This window comes from Apium graveolens, chromosome 1, assembly GCF_009905375.1.
Source record: "Apium graveolens cultivar Ventura chromosome 1, ASM990537v1, whole genome shotgun sequence".
In the NCBI taxonomy this organism is placed as follows: Eukaryota; Viridiplantae; Streptophyta; class Magnoliopsida; order Apiales; family Apiaceae; genus Apium; species Apium graveolens.
In genome coordinates this window covers 91,873,213-91,891,182 of record NC_133647.1, presented here as the reverse complement: position 1 = coordinate 91,891,182, position 17,970 = coordinate 91,873,213, and the positions used below count along the sequence as shown (strand labels likewise).

General features: G+C 38.5%; 1 non-coding gene across 1 annotated transcript; it reads left to right on the top strand.

Moving 5' to 3' along the window:
• Positions 1–717: 717 nt before the first annotated feature.
• On the top strand, positions 718–824 carry LOC141681164 (small nucleolar RNA R71). Its single transcript, XR_012558611.1, has one exon. It is a non-coding gene; the product is annotated as a small nucleolar RNA R71 (small nucleolar RNA).
• Positions 825–17,970: the final 17,146 nt, after the last annotated feature.

Here is a 17,970-nt window from a genome sequence, read left to right as displayed (position 1 = left end):
TCTTTCGTGGTACTTCAGTGTCACTAGGTAGTGTACCAGGTTGACGATTTAGCAAGGCATTGGCAATTTGTCCAATTTGATTTTCCAAGGTCTTGATAGAAATAACTTGATTTTTGCACATATAAGCTTCAACTCCTCTAATTTAGATTTCTCATTAGCTTGTTGTAGCTGAAGTTATTGACTTGGTGCATATTGCGGTTGCTGAAAACCAGGGGGTTGTACTGCTTTGCTAGGTACTGCTGATAAGGCTGTTGAACCGCATTCTGAGCGTTGCTCCGACTGAAGTTAGGATGATTGCAGTTGTTAGGATGATAGGTGGCTGGCACAGGTTGTTGTGATCGCTTGAAGTTGCTCACGAACTGAGCTGATTCACTACAAGTAGCACACTGATCATTCTCATGAGCACCAACACAAAGCTCACAAACACTAGTGATTTAATTAACCCCATAATTAGCCAAAGTGTCCACCTTCATTGTTAAAGCCTTAAGTTGGGCAGCTATAGCAGTTGCTGTATCCAACTCCAGAATTCCTGCTATTTTTTCCTGCGTCAGTCTCTGGGAAGGATTCCGGTATTCATTATCAGCCATCAGTTCAATCAATTCATAAGCTTCATTATAGCTCTTAGCCCACAACGCTCCTCCTGATGCTACATCAAGCATGGGTCTAGAAGTAGCACCCAATCCATTGTAAAAACAGTTTATAATCATCCAATCAGGCATGCCATGGTGTGGGCACTTCCTTAGCATCTCCTTATATCGATCCCAAGCCTCACACAGAGATTCTCCATTTTGCTGAGCTAACTGAGTAAGAGCATTCCTGATTGCAGCAGTCTTTGCCATAGGGAAGAATTTAGTAAGAAACTTTTGAGCAAGATCTTCCCAAGTAGTGATAGACCCTGGTGGTAGAGAATGTAACCATCACTTAGCTTTATCCCTCAGATAGAATGAAAAGAGTCATAGCTTGATAGCATCTTCAGTCATACCATTGAACTTGAAAGTATCGTAGATCTCGATGCAATCCCTGATGTGCATGTTGGGGTCTTCTGTAGGAGAACCCCCAAACTAAACTGAGTTTTGTATCATCTGAATCGTGCTTGACTTGATCTCAAAAGTGTTATCCGAGATGGCTGGTCTGATGATACTTGACTGAATATCATTGATCTTACGCTGAGAATAGTCCATCAAAGCCTTAGGAATTTTTACTTGATCTCCCATCACTACTAAAACTGGTTCCTCGACTTTCTTTTCATCTTCTACCTTCTCTTCATCCTCAACAACTTCCCTTTGAACCACTACAGCTTCTTCCTTGGTTTGATCCAGATTTCTCTTACGAGACCAAGAACGCGTATGCATACACGCTCGCTAGAGTACCTGAAATAAGACAAGGAAACAGATAAGTAACAATGTCCGAGTCACTGAACTTCAACGACCATTGATGACAAACACATAACCTAAAAATTAACACCGAAGTCCCCGGCAGCGGTGCCAAAAACTTGTTAGTCGCTAAAAATGCGCTAAAATTCACGCAAGTGGTATAAGATTTAGATCAAATTCGTTCCCACAGAGACTCTTTGGTTAATTTAAGAATAAGCACCTATGCAACAATGGTATGGTTATTATCCAATGCTAAGACGATTAATGAATTGAGATTGTTTTAACTAAACTTAAGCTAACAATTATAACTAAGAGAATAAGAATGGTTGAATTAATATATATGACAAACATGGGATTCTAACTTCATTAAATACTTCATTCAATAGCCTTTTCTTTTTTCACCTTAGCATGTAATGGTGATGACACTAATCAGATAACTTGAAACTAATAAACACCAACTTTCGTTGTACGAATACCATACTACCAGACATCCATAAAAGAGATAGAAGCTGAATAGACACCAATTATATTGAGACCCTATATGTCATTAGAATTTGACAATATAACGGTTTAATGTAAAAGTTATCTATCTTGATTACATAGGGCAAGTAAGATGGTTAAAATTACCTATGAATTATGCATAATAATAACACATGAACCTATGCTAGCATGGCAAGTTCTAAATCCTTAAATTCACTTTCGCTTTATTAAGAATTGACACGCTATCTTAAATGTTCGTGACGCTCATAAGACGAATAAGCGCAACCAATACTAGGTTACCATACAATCACCACACACTAAGGCATCGAAATAAATCAACTAAAGAAATCCATAAATAAATCCGTTAGAATCCCATGATAATAATTAGCCCATGATCGGACTCATCGTCAACGTAGCTTCCAATGAAAGCATGGTATAATACACGTAGTCTTTATAAACGAATAACAAACAAAGTACGAAACAAGAGTATAGGTTCAAGAATAAGAAAACTAGCATCCAACGTTATAACTTAAACAAAGAATCACAAGTTCAACTAGATCTTCTTCGCCTTGGTTGAATTGTGCTAAAATGGTCTTCTTACACCCTCTCCTTGTGCTCTGGTATATCTCCTTTTTAAAAACGTCTTTTATTTATATATATAGCTGTAGAATTGACCAGGGCTTCAAACTCTCAAAATCCTAGTAGAAACAGAACTCTGCTACCCCGAACTAGCGCGGACGCGCGCTTGACCAGCGCGGGCGCGCTGAGTTTCTGCACTTTGGGCGCGGGCGCGCGCTTGACTTGCGCGGGCGCGCTGTCCTCCTGAATAAAATTCTGAATTCTTTTCTTCTCCTTGCTGATTTGAGCCGGTCTTTTCACGAGCCTTTATTCCAACACCTTCCTAACACCAAATTAGCACCAAAATAATGCTAATTCACCTGATTACCTGGAGAATGCCTGAAATTGCAAAAATACCAGAAACCATATTAAAATACCAATAACTTGAGTACAAATACACCAATTCAAAGCTTTACGGATCATAATAAAGTGTCATAAATGCCATTCAACAGAAAGCCCATTGTCTAATTTATGAAAAATGTTGTCAGTGATTGAGAACTCACACTTAAATAGTGCTTTGAACATTTCCACTTCTGTAATACATGTATCATATATATTCAAATTATGAAATGATTTTATCTTGAATCACCTTGTAACTTCATCTATGAGATGAATTTTTTGAAAATAATTATATTTTGAACAATAGTTTTCAAGTGAGTCTTATGAGAAAGATATTTAAGTATTTTGAAGTATCTTATAACTTCATCTTTTAAACTTATATCTAGTCAGTGATTATCTTATGCATAAAAATATTTTCAGAAAGTTATCGATAAAGATACTTTGCACTATTAAAAAACTATATATATTTTGAAAGTATATATATTGAATATTTTGCAACTTCATCGCTTTAAGATATCAAATTTGGTTCATATTTGCTTGACCAAGACTTTCATAAATACTGTGATAATGCTCATATATTGTTAATCAATTATTTGTTATTTTGGTGGGCTATGTTGCTCACCCTTGCTTTATTCATTCATCACACAATAACAGCTAGACAAGATGAACATGACGAAGCTCCCAATTCGCGAATGGATAGGAAACGTTCCACAGTTTCCTGTAGGCATTGATGCTTCTATGGCTGAGGTAGGAACTACCAATAGGATAGGCTTTCAACTTTTGATATACTAGACTTATGTATATCTATGAATTGTTACAATGGAAGAGAACATGTAAATTTATTCAGAAATTTTTTGAGGTGTAATAACTTATAATTTGTGGATCATATGACTTGTACTAACTCAGTTTCATCTCTGAGACTATAACGTGTGGTGTGTGTGTGTATTATGGGGTAAGTACGTAATAATTAGTTGTTAATTTAAGATTAAGTGTTAATTAATGGAAATGGAACTCGTGACAACCCAAATTCCCGACCCCGAATTTGTGGGTATTACACAAATGGTATCAGAGCTAAGAGTTATAAACCTCAGAGATGAGGTGACGTTAAAAATAATAAATTCACTAAGATAATAAGAACTCTTGAAAAGTTCATAGTCGGACTACCTAACATATTACTGACAGTTAAAAACCTTGCAGGAACCCTTATGGATATAATGATAGTAACATAGTTCGTTATCGTAAAGGGTAGCATGACTCCGAACCTAGAGGTTCATGAGCAACAACATGATGGTGTTTTACTATATACTAGAGATCAGATTGTGAATCTGATGAAGTACCCTAATGAGGGATCAGATGTTGTTCATGCTGAGAATATAACGGTTGAGGATGTTATCCCGGAAGACATTATTGGTGAGGAGGATCCCGTGGAGGATCCTGATGAGAATGAAGAGAGGACCGCTGAGGAAATGATGACCGTAGTCAGGGGGACTACCGGAGCTAGGATGGCCGCAAGGGCAGCTCTAGAGGATAGAGAGTTACTAAGGGCACCACAGATAGTGAGGCAAGAAGGAGTGGGGCCTTCCATGACACCAGTTATACCAGTATCAAACCCTCTCTAGGAGGTTCATGTAAACATCCATGAGGTTTCACCCATTCCTGTTCCCTCACTTGTGCAGAGCCCAACACCTACTGAAGAGATGCCTCCTTTATCTTCTGCACCATCAGCACCTGATATTGTGCTCGATTCTCCAGTTGGATCTTCGTGGTCTGCACCACCTGCACCCCATGGAATGCTAGATGCAACCATTTAGGCTTCTCTTATCGCCAATTATCAAATGACTTTGGGCAGCCTGTCTAAGGCCCATAATGTTAGAAGTGAGTTGTTGGATCGACTTACTGCACCAAGAAGCGAGGGCGAGGTACTTCCTGCAGGCTTAGTTTATAGCATGGGTAGAATTGAGGCTGCCACCCGAGTTACAGCTAGAAGCCATCTTGGGGTCAAATGATCCAGCTCTACTTGAGACTATCCTAGATCTCATCACTTTTTTGATGGAGCAGGTTAAGAATGTTGTTCGTGCCCGCATTCCTTGATCCAGTGTAGTGTGAAGAGTCAAAATGATCAGGCCAGGATTTTTGTTCAGCACCAATTTTAGAGGATTAGCGTAGTTCTGAATGATCAGTCTAGATTGACTAGATGATTATCTGCAGTAGTAATTTTGGGATGCGACGGATCAGATGATATAATTCTCTTTCATGTTTTATTTGTTGTACTCTCGAACCAAAGTCTGAGACTTGTCCACCAAGTCTCCTAATCCTAATCTAACTCAAGGCATTCCATGCCTATATAAGGGGCCTCGCCCCACAAATCAGAACTACGTTTTTTAACTTGATCCTTGGCAAACAACAAGGTACATAGGCATCTTGTGAAGGCATATTGAGTTACCAGAGTAGTCAAATCGAGCCTCGAAGCCCACGAACCCTAGCAATAAATACTTTGGCGCCCTCCAAACCCGGGTCAGAAGTTTGAAGTCCACACACACACACACCTTATTTATAACCTGCTTATAACAATAATAAAGATAATAATAATCTGCAGTGAACCTACTTACCAACTATCACGGACCGCAACAGGTTAATGTATGTACACAAGCCACACACACACCTTATATTACAACGTCCAAATCCCAATTATTCAAACTCAGAACTAAGTATTAAACATTATTACAAACTTTTACAAACTTAAATTATCCTAAAAGATGCCTGCTAGCTTAACTCGATCAACCTGGACCCCTAGCTCTAACACTGGTTTGGGGATCCTCGCTACCAACTGGTTCCTTCTTAACTGGAAAAGAACATAAACAACATCACACAAATAAGCTAACTAGCTCAGCAAGTCTCAATGACAAGACTGAGAATAATGATCATCAAGTGGAAAGGGCTATGATATCAAGTGAACAATGAATTATGATTTAGAATTGGATATTATATTTTTATTAAAAAAATGAAGGTTAGGCTGATGATCAGTCACGCACTAACCCTGAGCAAAGCACACAGCACTGCTCTAACTACTGGATCCAAGGAACACATTGGCCTAACTTGACCATTAATAAGGTCTGACCACGAATCTGGTCCACAATTTTATAAAAATAATCCAATTCTAACATGATAACAGAATAAACAATATAAAGCAATAAACAAAATCATAAATAGCAATGGATGTTTGATAATAAAATGTTTTCAATCTTCACAAAGGATCAATGTGGCAATTTCAAAGCTTGGCTGTCAAGTAATGAAAGAATTGGGTAACAAAGGAATCAACGTTTCAAGGTTTCAAGGATTTGGTCTCTCAAAGCATAAGGTACAATGGTTTGAATATGTAAGTAATCCGGTTCAGTGTTTGGTATTTAGTTTGTATGTATTTGTGGAGTAGTATCGTATATTTATGGTTCATATTTGGGTATACAACAATCAATGGTTTAGAAAGAATAAGGTTTACGGCTCAAGATCAATAACTGGAATCAGGGTTTAGGGTTTAGTGATTCAAAGCACTTGCAATATAAAACAGGACTATCCAGCAACTACAATAGATTTCGAGAAAGTTCAGAACACTTGCCTGGTACTAGCTTGCTATACTGCACTAACTTCCAATTACAACCGTCTATTCCTCGACTATCTGTTTCCCTTTTCCTATGCCTTGCCTCTTCTTGATTTCTGCAGGTGTATGGATCACAGATTCTGAAAGCACTCCTCAAGACCTTCGATTTGGTTACTCGAGCTTTCCAAACAGGGATCACTAACACCTCGATTTGTTGGTTTGATTTTCAGAAAGGTTTATGAATATCTAAATTTTTTCTGTAAAAACTATATAATTACTATTTACAAATGATTTTCGGTACAAAATAAAATACGGTAAAGGCTATTTATAATTACAGAAAATTAGTATCTCGTTGGATCATTCTGGATATAAAATGGTACATTTATTTATAAAAACTGATCCAAACGGTACCGGTTTTCAGGATAATTATCCAAATCAGTACAATTTGTACTGCGGTCTTGGTCTCAGCGCCTGGTTACATGTATTACGAGGTGATAATTGTGATAGTTTAATAAAAAGATCCCGTTGATAAAAAATACGAGTTTTATTGATTTACCAAAATGAATAATGTATCGAAAATGTTGCGCCGGGACCCGCACAGGACAAACCGTACTCCGGATCGAAAAAGTCGAAATATGGAAAATGCTTAGAATATTGCAATTAGGTTAGAAAAGAGTTCTCGGAAGAGTTTCGGGTTATAAAAACGTAAAAACGGATGACGTCGGTTGGTTCCCGATTGTATAAAATAGTTTTTAAATACTCGGAAAAAGATTTTATAAAATCCATATATTTCCTATAAAATCATAAATCAACATAAAAATAAATAGGAAGATATGACAATTATTTATATTCTATTTTGGACATATAAAAATTAAAATAATCAACTAATATTATTTTTAAACATCCAAACACATTTAACACTTAACAAATAATTCACAGAATAAATACTAAACATACATAATAATTATTTATTAGCAAAATAATTACACGGTATATCCCAGATATTAAATCCTTCCCCCCTTAAAAGGATTATGTCCTCAGAATCTCCTAAGAAAACAAATGAGGGTACTTTTCTTTCATATCACTTTCTAACTCCCAGGTTGACTCTTCAACCTTTAGGTTTCTCCACAATACTCTTACTAACTTTACCACTTTATTTCTTAATACTTTCTCTCTTTCCTCTAGAACTCTATCGGACTCTCTACATATGACAAATCTGCCTGAAGCTCTATTGGCTCATATTCTATTACATGCCTGGAGTCTGGATTATACTTCTTAAGCATCGATACGTGAAAAACATTGTGAATGTGCTCCATGTGCGGAGGTAACGCCAACTCGTAAGCTATTTTGCCAACGCACTTTAAAATCTCAAAAGGTACAACATATCTTGGGCTCAGTTTTCCTTTCTTTCCAAATCTCGTCAATCCCTTCCATGGTGATACTTTTAGTAATACCAAATTTCCTTCTTCGAATTCCATATTTTTCCTTGATTAATCTGCATACTTCCTTTGACGGTCTTGTGCTGCTATCAATCTCTTCTGTATAGCTTCAACAACTTTCTTCGTCTGCTGTACTAATTCAGGTCCAAGTATTTTGCGTTCTCCTACTTCGTCCCAATATACAGGAGATCGACATTTGCGTCCATAAAGAGCTTCATAGGATGGCATTCCAATACTAGCGTGATAACTGTTATTGTAAGCAAATTCTACCAGGGGTAAATGCTCGTCCCAACTTCCTTTGAAATCAATAGCACAAACACGTAACATGTCTTCAATTGTCTGGATCGTTCTCTCACTCTAGCCGTCCGTCTGTGGATGGTAAGCCGTACTCATATTCAGTCTCGTTCCCAAACATTCTTGAAAACTCTTCCAAAATCTTGAATTAAATCTCGGATCTCGATCGGATACGATAGACACAGGAACTCCATGATGAACTACAATTTCTTTCAAGTACATATGGACTAACCCGTCGAGTAAAAATCTTTCTTTTATAGGCAGAAAATGTGCTGACTTGGTAAGTCTATCCACTATAACCCAGATGGCATCATGATTAGCTTTTGTCCTTGGTAATCCAACTCTGAAATCCATGGAAATATGCTCCCACTTCCACTCTGGAATCTCCAATGGTTGTAATAATCCACTTGGTCTCTGATGCTCTGCTTTAACTCTCTGACATGTATAACATCTGCTAACCCATTCCGCAATTTCCCTCTTCATATCTGGCCACCAATAATTTTCCTTTAAATCTCTGTACATCTTGGTACTCCCTGGATGGATTGAATACCTTGAACTATGAGCTTCCTGTAAAATTTCATTCTTCAACTCCGTTACTGGTGGAATCCAAATTCTAGAAGAAAACCTAAGAATACCTTGATCGTCCTTTTGTGTGCACAATTCTTCACCTACCAAACAATTTATGTCATGATCCATTACTTTTTCTTGACACTTCTTTATCTTCTCTAACAACTCCGGCTGGAAAGTCATACTATACAATTTTGCTTCATCAGGCTTGCAAATTCTAATTTCCAATTCCAATTTCTGAAATTCCTTATATATCTCTTCGGGTACTGATAATACATTTAACTTTTCTTTCCGACTTAACGCGTCCGCTACAACATTGGCTTTATCGGGATGATAGTTAATCGTGCAGTCGTAGTCCTTAATCAACTTTAACCACCTCCTTTGTCTCATATTAAGCTCCTTCTATGTGAATATGTACTTCAAGCTTTTATGATCCGTGTAAATCTCGTATTTTTCTCCATATAGATAATATCTCTAAATTTTCAAAGCAAAAACTATAGCTGCTAGCTCCAAGTCATGAGTAGGATATTTTTGTTCGTGTGGTTTCAGTTGCCTTGACGCATACGCAATCACCTTATCGTGCTGCATCAGAATGCATCCGAGTCCTTTATGAGAAACATCGCTATAGATTACGAAATTTCCTTGATCATCTGGAAGTGACAAAATAGGTGCCGTGATTAATTTTCGCTTTAATTTCTGAAAACTTTCTTCACATTTATCATTCCATATAAACTTTTCATTCTTTCATGTAAGCCTCGTTAATGGTGTTGTAATCCTTGAGAAATTTTGAACGAATCGATGATAATATCCCGCTAATCCCAAGAAGCTTCTTACTTCTGTTGGTGTTCTCGGTCTTTCCCAATTTGTAATTTCCTCAATCTTTGCTGGGTCCACTTTGATCCCTTCATTACTGACTATGTGTCCTAAGAACTGAACTTCCTGTAGCCAAAATTCACACTACGAGAATTTAGCATATAATTTCTTTTTCCTTAAAATCTCCAAAGCTGTTCTTAAATGTTCTGCATGATCCTCTTCCTTCTTTGAATATATCAAAATATTGTCTATAAACACAATAACAAACTTGTCCAAGTTTTCCTTAAAAATTATGTTCATCAGGTCCATAAACGCTGCCGGGGCATTGGTCAATCCAAAAGACATCACTAAAAATTCATAATGTCCATACCTTATTCTGAAAGCTGTCTTTGGTATATCTTCTGGCTTAATCTTTAGTTGATGATATCCTGATCTCAAATCAATCTTGGAAAAGTACTTGGCTCCTTTCAATTGGTCAAACAAATCATCAATTCTAGGTAACTGATACGTGTTCTTGATTATAAGCTTGTTGAGCTCCCTATAGTCGATGCACAATCTCATGCTTCCATCCTTCTTCTTTATAAATAATACCGGTGCACCCCACAGGGATACACTGGGCTGATTACTCCTTTCTGTAGCAACTCTTGCAATTGCTTTGCTAGTTCCTTCATCTCAACGGGCACCATTCTGTACGGGGCCTTAGATACTGGTTCCGTTCCAGGTGCTAAGTCGATTGCAAATTTAATTTCTCTATCTGGAGGAAGTCCCGATAACTCATCGGGAAACACGTCTGGAAATTTATTAACTACGGGAATATCTTCAAGTTTTATTGGCTCCTGACTTCTATCACATATGCAATGAAATGCTTGCATCCTTGTCGTAGTAACTTCTTGGCTTGAATCATCGTTAAGAACTTCTTTGCTTGCTTCTAGCCCTTGAACATTACTATCCTCTCGTCTGGCGTCTTCACCATTACCTTCTTATTTTGACAATCTATCTGGGCATCGTGCTTAGATAACCAATCCATTCCTAAGATAACGTCAAATTCCCCTAACTTAAATGGTATCAAATCTACACAAAACTTACTACCAGAAATCTCAATCTCATAATTTCCACAAACTTGATTAACAGATACACGTTCTTGATTTGCCAATTCTACAGTCATTATTTCATTTAAATACGCAACTGGATAATTTAACTTACTAACAAAATCTTGTGAGATAAATGATCGAGTTGCTCTCGAATCTATTAACACTTTGGTATATAAAGAATTCACATTAAGCGTACCTACCACGACATCAGTATCCTGGATAGCGTCCTTCATAGACATATCGAAAACTCTAGCCCTTGGAGTCTCATTTACTACTGGGGTGGATCCCATAATTCTCAACGGATTACTAACTGGGGCTGGTGTCTTGCAATCCCTGGCTATATGTCCTGGATTTCCACATTTAAAGCATGTAAATCCAATAGATGGAACCTTAACTACTGGATTCCGGATAGGCTGATCCTTATTTGCTGGCTCTCTCGCTGGCTGATTTCGGCACTCCCTCGAATAATGCCCTTTCTGATTACACTTGAAACAAACTACATTCAACTTGTTACAAATTCCCCCATATTTCTTTCTACATACCTGACAATCTGGAAAAGTTAACCTTAACTGATTCGGCTGATTCATATTGACTGAACGGTTGCCCTGGCCTCCGTCGCCTGCATTTTGCCCCCTGAAATTAAAATTTCTCCCTTACTGAAACTTTCCCTTCTTAAAATTTGGAAACTTCCCTGGTTGTGACTGACCTTCATTCCCTTCAAATTTCCTTTTCTTACTTTCTTTTTCGTTCTTTGACATCTCACTCTCTGTCTCTGCAATCATGGCCTTCTGTATAACTCCTGTATAGGTATCCAATTCAAAAATGGCTACCTTCCCTCTGATCCATGGCTTCAGACCTTGCTGGAATCTTTTAGCCTTCTTCTTGTCAGTATCCACATATGACGGCACATACTTTGACAACTCTTCAAACTTACTCTCATAATCCACCACCGACATATTTCCTTGCTTTAACTTTAAAAACTTCAGCTCCATCTAGTCCTGAACAAACTGGGGAATATATTTTTCTAAAAACAATTCCTTGAACCTCTCCCAAGTAATAACATCTGTACCTTCCAATGTCTTCACAGTCTCCCACCAATAGGTGGCCTCATTCTTTAAATAATAACTCAAAAACTCAACCTTATGTTCTTCCTCCACATTCACTAAAGCAAACGACTTCTCTATTTTCCTTTAACAAAACATTTGCTTGAATCGGATCTAAGAAACCCTTGAATTCTGGTGGGTTTACTGCCTAAAAAGTTTTAAAAGTTACCTGGGGATTGGTCTGTCTCTGTTGTTGTTGTGCCAGGTGAACTGTTCGTTGGGCCAAGATTTGAAGAATCTGGGCTATTGCTGGGTCTATGGGTCCTGGGTTTACATTCTGGTTTGTGTCATCTTGGTTGTTATTGTTGTTGTTGTTGTTGGTTTCTTCATTCTGGGTGTTGGTGCGGGTATTTCTTCTGGGAGGCATTTTTCTGTAAAGAATCAAACAGCTTATTTAGCTGTTAAATCAAATCCTTTGCATAAAAGAATAGTTTTGTAAAACAGAAATATCTCTTTTTTGAAAACAGTTGTAACAGTTGAACTAAGTAAATTGCATGCTTCTTTACAGAATATAAATAGTTAAGGGAATAGGGTACATGGTATCACAGGGGTATAACTGGTGCAATAAATAAATAAGGTAAAGTAAAACAAGTGCGGTAAAGTAAATGACAATGCTGGAAAGGAAAAGGTACTGATATATATAGATCAAAAGTTTTAGGTAGTACAAGCGTAAAGACGCTTCAGAAGTAAAAGCAAAAAGGGGTACAACAAACCTACTCACTAGTCAGCATATCTAGTTTATAAATACAACTCAAAAGTCTACTGATACATATTACACACTACTGTGCATACTACACCACCATACAACTCTGATTAGCATCTCTATCTGTGGATCTCTGACTCATGGCAAGTCTAGACCTCCAATCTCCTCAAGCTCCTCTAGAACCCACTTAGCCCACTATACTAGAAAATCAGGGGTGATGTCCTCATGAGTAGCCTCAGTAGTCCTCACAGCAGCTGCTCTATGAAACACCTGGAGCCTCTCTCTGAGTCGCCTCTGACCACTCCCAACCTCTCTGGTACGCATGATATGTAACAACTCCAGAATCTGGCCCTGTAAGAATCGTTGCTCCATAAGGCAAGCCTCAGACTGATGATATGGGACAGGATATGAAGAGAACTGGAAAGGTACACATGTAACTGAATGACCAATAAAGCCTGAATCAGCAGGTGGGGGTCTTCTGATAGGTGGCCTCATGCCTGGGGGTGGAATAGCCTGCAATGGTACGGGCTGCAACACAGGTGGAGGTAAAATAGCCAATGCTGGTGGAACAACAGGATGTGGATCTGAAGATGGTACTCCAACTGAGGGCTCTGAGTGATCAGCTGATGCGGGGATGAAAGAGTCGGCCATTGCTGCTATCTGAAATTATATCGCAATATAAGAATCTCAAACCACGACGCGAATCATACTAATACCTATTATGCCGTAGCACTCAACCTCCCGACGTTCTATTTTTCTATTCTTTACTCCTAATCCTAACCCTCTAGCCATTCCCGTCAACCTAGGCTTGTGTCAGTGACTTATAACCTGTAGCTCTGATACCAAACCGGTGGCGCCCTCCAAACCCGGGTCAGAAGTTTGGGGTTGACACACACACACACACCTTATTTATAACCTGCTTATAACAATAATAAAGATAATAATAATATGCAGTGACCCTACTTACCAACTATCACAGACCGCAACAGGTTAAAGTATGTACATAAGCCACACACACACCTTATATTACAACGTCCAAATCACAACTATTCAAACTCAGAACTGAGTATTAAACATTATTACAAACTTTTATAAACTTAAATTATCCCAAAAGATGCCTGCTAGCTTAACTCGATCAACCTGGACCCCTAGCTCTCGCACTGGTTTGGGGATCCTCGCTACCAACTGGTTCCTTCTTAACAGGAAAAGAACATAAACAACATCGCACAAATGAGCTAACTAGCTCAGCAAGTCTCAATCACAAGACTGAGAATAATGATCATCAAGTGGAAAGGGTTATGATATCAAGTGAACAATGAATTATGATTTAGAATTGGATATTATATTTTTATTAAAAAAACCAGGGTTAGGCTGATGATCAGTCACGCACTAACCCTGAGCAAAGCACACAGCACTGCTTTAACTACTGGATCCAAGGAACACATTGGCCTAACTTGACCATTAATAAGGTCTGACCACGAATCTGGTCCACAATTTTATAAAAACAATCCAATTCTAACATGATAATAGAATAAACAATATAAAGCAATAAACAAAATCATAAATAGCAATGGATGTTTGATAATAAAATGGTTTCAATCTTCACAAAGGATCAATGTGGCAATTTCAAAGCTTGGCTGTCAAGTAATGAAAGAATTGGGTAACAAAGGAATCAACGTTTCAAGGTTTCAAGGATTTGGTCTCTCAAAGCATAAGGTACAATGGTTTGAATATGTAAGTAATCAGGTTCAGTATTTGGTATTTAGTTTGTATGTATTTGTGGAGTAGTATCGTATATTTATGGTTCATATTTGGGTATACAACAATCAATGGTTAAGAAAGAATAAGGTTTACGGCTCAAGATCAATAACTGGAATCAGGGTTTAGGGTTCAGTGCTTCAAAGCACTTGCAATATAAAACAAGACTATCCAGCAACTACAATATATTTCGAGAAAGTTCAGAACACTTGCCTGGTACTAGCTTGCTATACTGCACTAACTTCCAATTATAACCGTCTATTCCTCGACTATCTGTTTCCCTTTTCTTACGCCTTGCCTCTTCTTGATTTCTGCAGGTGTATGGATCACAGATTCTGAAAGTACTTCTCAAGACCTTCGATTTGGTTACTCGAGCTTTCCAAACAGAGATCACTAACACCTCGATTTGTTGGTTTGATTTTCAGAAAGGTTTATGAATATATGAATTTTCTCTGTAAAAACTATATAATTACTGTTTGCAAATGATTTTCGGTACGAAATAAAATACGGTAAAGGCTATTTATAATTACGGAAAATTAGTATCCCGATGGATGATTCCGGATATAAAATGGTACATTTATTTATAAAAACTGATTCAAACGGTACCGGTTTTTGGGATAATTATCCAAATCAGTACAATTTGTATTGCGGTCTTGGTCTCAGCGCCTGGTTATACGTATTACGAGGTGATAATTGTGATAGTTTAATAAAAAGATCCCATTTATGAAAAATACGTATTTTATTGATTTACCAAAATGAATAATGTATCTGAAATGTTGCGCCGAGACCCGCACAGGATAAACCGTACTCTGGATCGAAAAAGTCGAAACATGGAAAATGCTCGAAATATTGCAATTAGGTTAGGAAGGAGTTCTTGGAAGAGTTTCAGGTTATAAAAACGTAAAAAACGGATGACGTCGGTTGGTTCCCGATTGTATAAAATAGTTTTTAAATACTCGGAAAAAGATTTTATAAAATCCATATATTTCCTATAAAATCATTAATCAGCATAAAAATAAATTGGAAGATATGACAATTTTTATATTTTATTTTGGACATATAAAAATTAAAATACTCAATTAATATTATTTTTAAACATCCAAACACATTTAACACTTAACAAATAATTCACAGAATAAATACTAAACATACATAATAATTATTTATTAGCAAAATAATTACACTGTATATCCCAGATATTACAAATACACCCTAAGTTTTTACCCATAACATTTGGCGGTGTCTGTGGGAATGCATAACAACAACCATGGTGAACACACGGAGTAAAAACAACGCCCCTGAAGGAACACCGGCTGGCACGACCCAAATAATTTCATCAACAGTGGAGATACCCCCGCACTTAACCTATGCCTCCACCCAAGGAGGATCCCTAGAGGGAGTAAATGAGCCTCAACCACAAGGGACGAATCCCTCGGATCCACAAGGGATGAGTCCTCAATTTCAGCAGCTACATGCACCTGTGAATCCTCAACACGTTGGGTATGAGTATTCAACAATTGTGACCACTAACCCCCTTACGGGATGCCCCTATACCCTGAGGTTGGAGTTAGTGGACACTCCAATCAGAGTGAAGCACAAGGACGGACGCCCCAATATATACGCGGTTTGGTTCCTATTCTGGAGGATGGGAATTCTCCAGACCTTATACTGAAAGGGACTCTGAATTATGGGATGATGATGTGGCCCCGAGGAGGAGGCGTACTGGTAAAGAACCGATGTCTGATGCTAACCAGTGCCCCAGGAGCACCTGAGGGACGAATCCCCAAGATGTACATGAGAGGATTAGGGCTCATGAAGCTGAGATCCAAAGGCTGAAGTGCGACCTGAAGGTGCACCTGACTCCGAGACCCCACTTGCTCTTAGATGGTGAGACCCCCTCCAATCATAGACCTGGATGGTCCAATATCTAGAAGGGTTGTTGTCCCAAGGGCTTATCCATGTGATCTTATGCCCCTAGGAGATCCTGATGATCCAACTCCACCATTCACACATGAAACAATGAATGCCTACATCTCAAGGAAGTTTAAGATGCCCACCATCAAAGCATATGATGGTACTGGAGATCCCGCTAATCATGTCAGGACATTCTCTAATGCACTGTTACTGCATCCCGTTAACGATGCTATTAAGTGTCGGGCCTTTCCTCAAACCCTGTCGGGAATGGCTCAGAGGTGGTACAATCGTCTTCCTCCGAATTCAATTGGGTCCTTCAGAGATTTAAGTCGTGCTTTTATCAAGCAATTCTTCAGTGGAAGGGTACATAAAAAAAGTTAAGCATCTCTCATGAACATTGTGCAAGGGGCAAAGGAGTCTTTGAGAGACTATTGGAACCGTTTTACAAAGGAAGCATTCAAGGTTCCAGACCTCGATGATAAGGTAGCTATGATAGCACTGCAGCAGGGAACTAGGGATGAATTCTTCAAGATGTCCTTAGCCAAGCACCCCCTGAAAGCATGTTACAGCTCCAAGATAGGGCCGGGAAGTATATGAAGGTGAAGGAAAGCATGAGAAAGGCGGTGGTGAACAACGAGCCCACTGGTGGCAAGAAGTGAAAGACTGATCTGGAATATAATGCTAAGGACAAGTATCCTAGAATCGAGAAAAACGTTGACTCAACCCCAAAGAAGGGAGGACCTGGACAAAAGTTTACCGAATATGCTAAGTTGAATGCCTTTAGAAGTCAGATCTTAATGGAAATCGAGAGAGATAGGGATGTTCGTTGGCCCAAGCCCTTGAAAGCTGATCCTACTAAGCTAGATAAGAGCAAATATTGTAGATTTCAAAAGGATGTTGTTCATGACACCGATGAGTGTAGACAACTGAAGGATGAAATTGAGTTTCTTATTCGAAAAGGAAAGTTGAGCAAGTACACTTGAGATAGAGAAAGAGGAGATAGGAACAATAATGGAAGAAGGAACTTTGATGATCGTAGGAGGGATCAAGATGATCAGGGGCGAAATGCCCAACCCCGGGGACCGGTGATAAACACAATTATTGAAGGACCACGACCTCAGGGGCCGGTGATAAACATAATCTTTGGAGGACCAACTGCTGTTGGTTCATCTAAAAATTCAAGGAAATCTTATACTAGAGAAGTCATGCACATAGTGGGGGAAGCTCCGAAAAGAGCCAGGATAGGAGTAGCAATGGTGTTTGATGATTTCGACTTGGAAGGGGTCAAGTTTCCCCATGATGATCGCCTAGTCATAACACCCATAATAGGGAATAGTCCGGTGAAAAGAGTCCTTGTAGACAATGGAGCATCGGTGGACATCTTACTCTATGATACCTTCATCGGGATGGGTTACAATGATTCTCAATTAACTCAACTAATAAGCCTATATATGGTTTCACTGGAGTTGAGTGCTCCGTGGAAGGGATAATCATGTTGCCATTGATTATGGGTCAGAAACCAAGACTGAAGGGTTTTTAGCACATAAACGCAACGAAAACGTAAATTTAAATCTTAAAAACAACCCGAAACCCTCCGCAGGATCCATGCGAAAAATAATATTTAATTCGTAGTTCAGTATGTTTACCTTAAGAAGCTTTACGTTAATGGAAAGATAGAGGTCTTTAATAGCGATCCAAGAACGATGAGCGGAGATCCCTAGTAGCTGCTCCTCAAGTGTGAAGCACTCCACCGGTATCCACCAAGAGATCAATGTAATGGAGGAGGAAGAGGTTGAGAGAATTAGTTGCCTCCCTCTTGTTCTACTTTAGAATTAGGGTTAATTATTTGGGTTGAGGCAAATAGGGTTTATAATAGTATATTT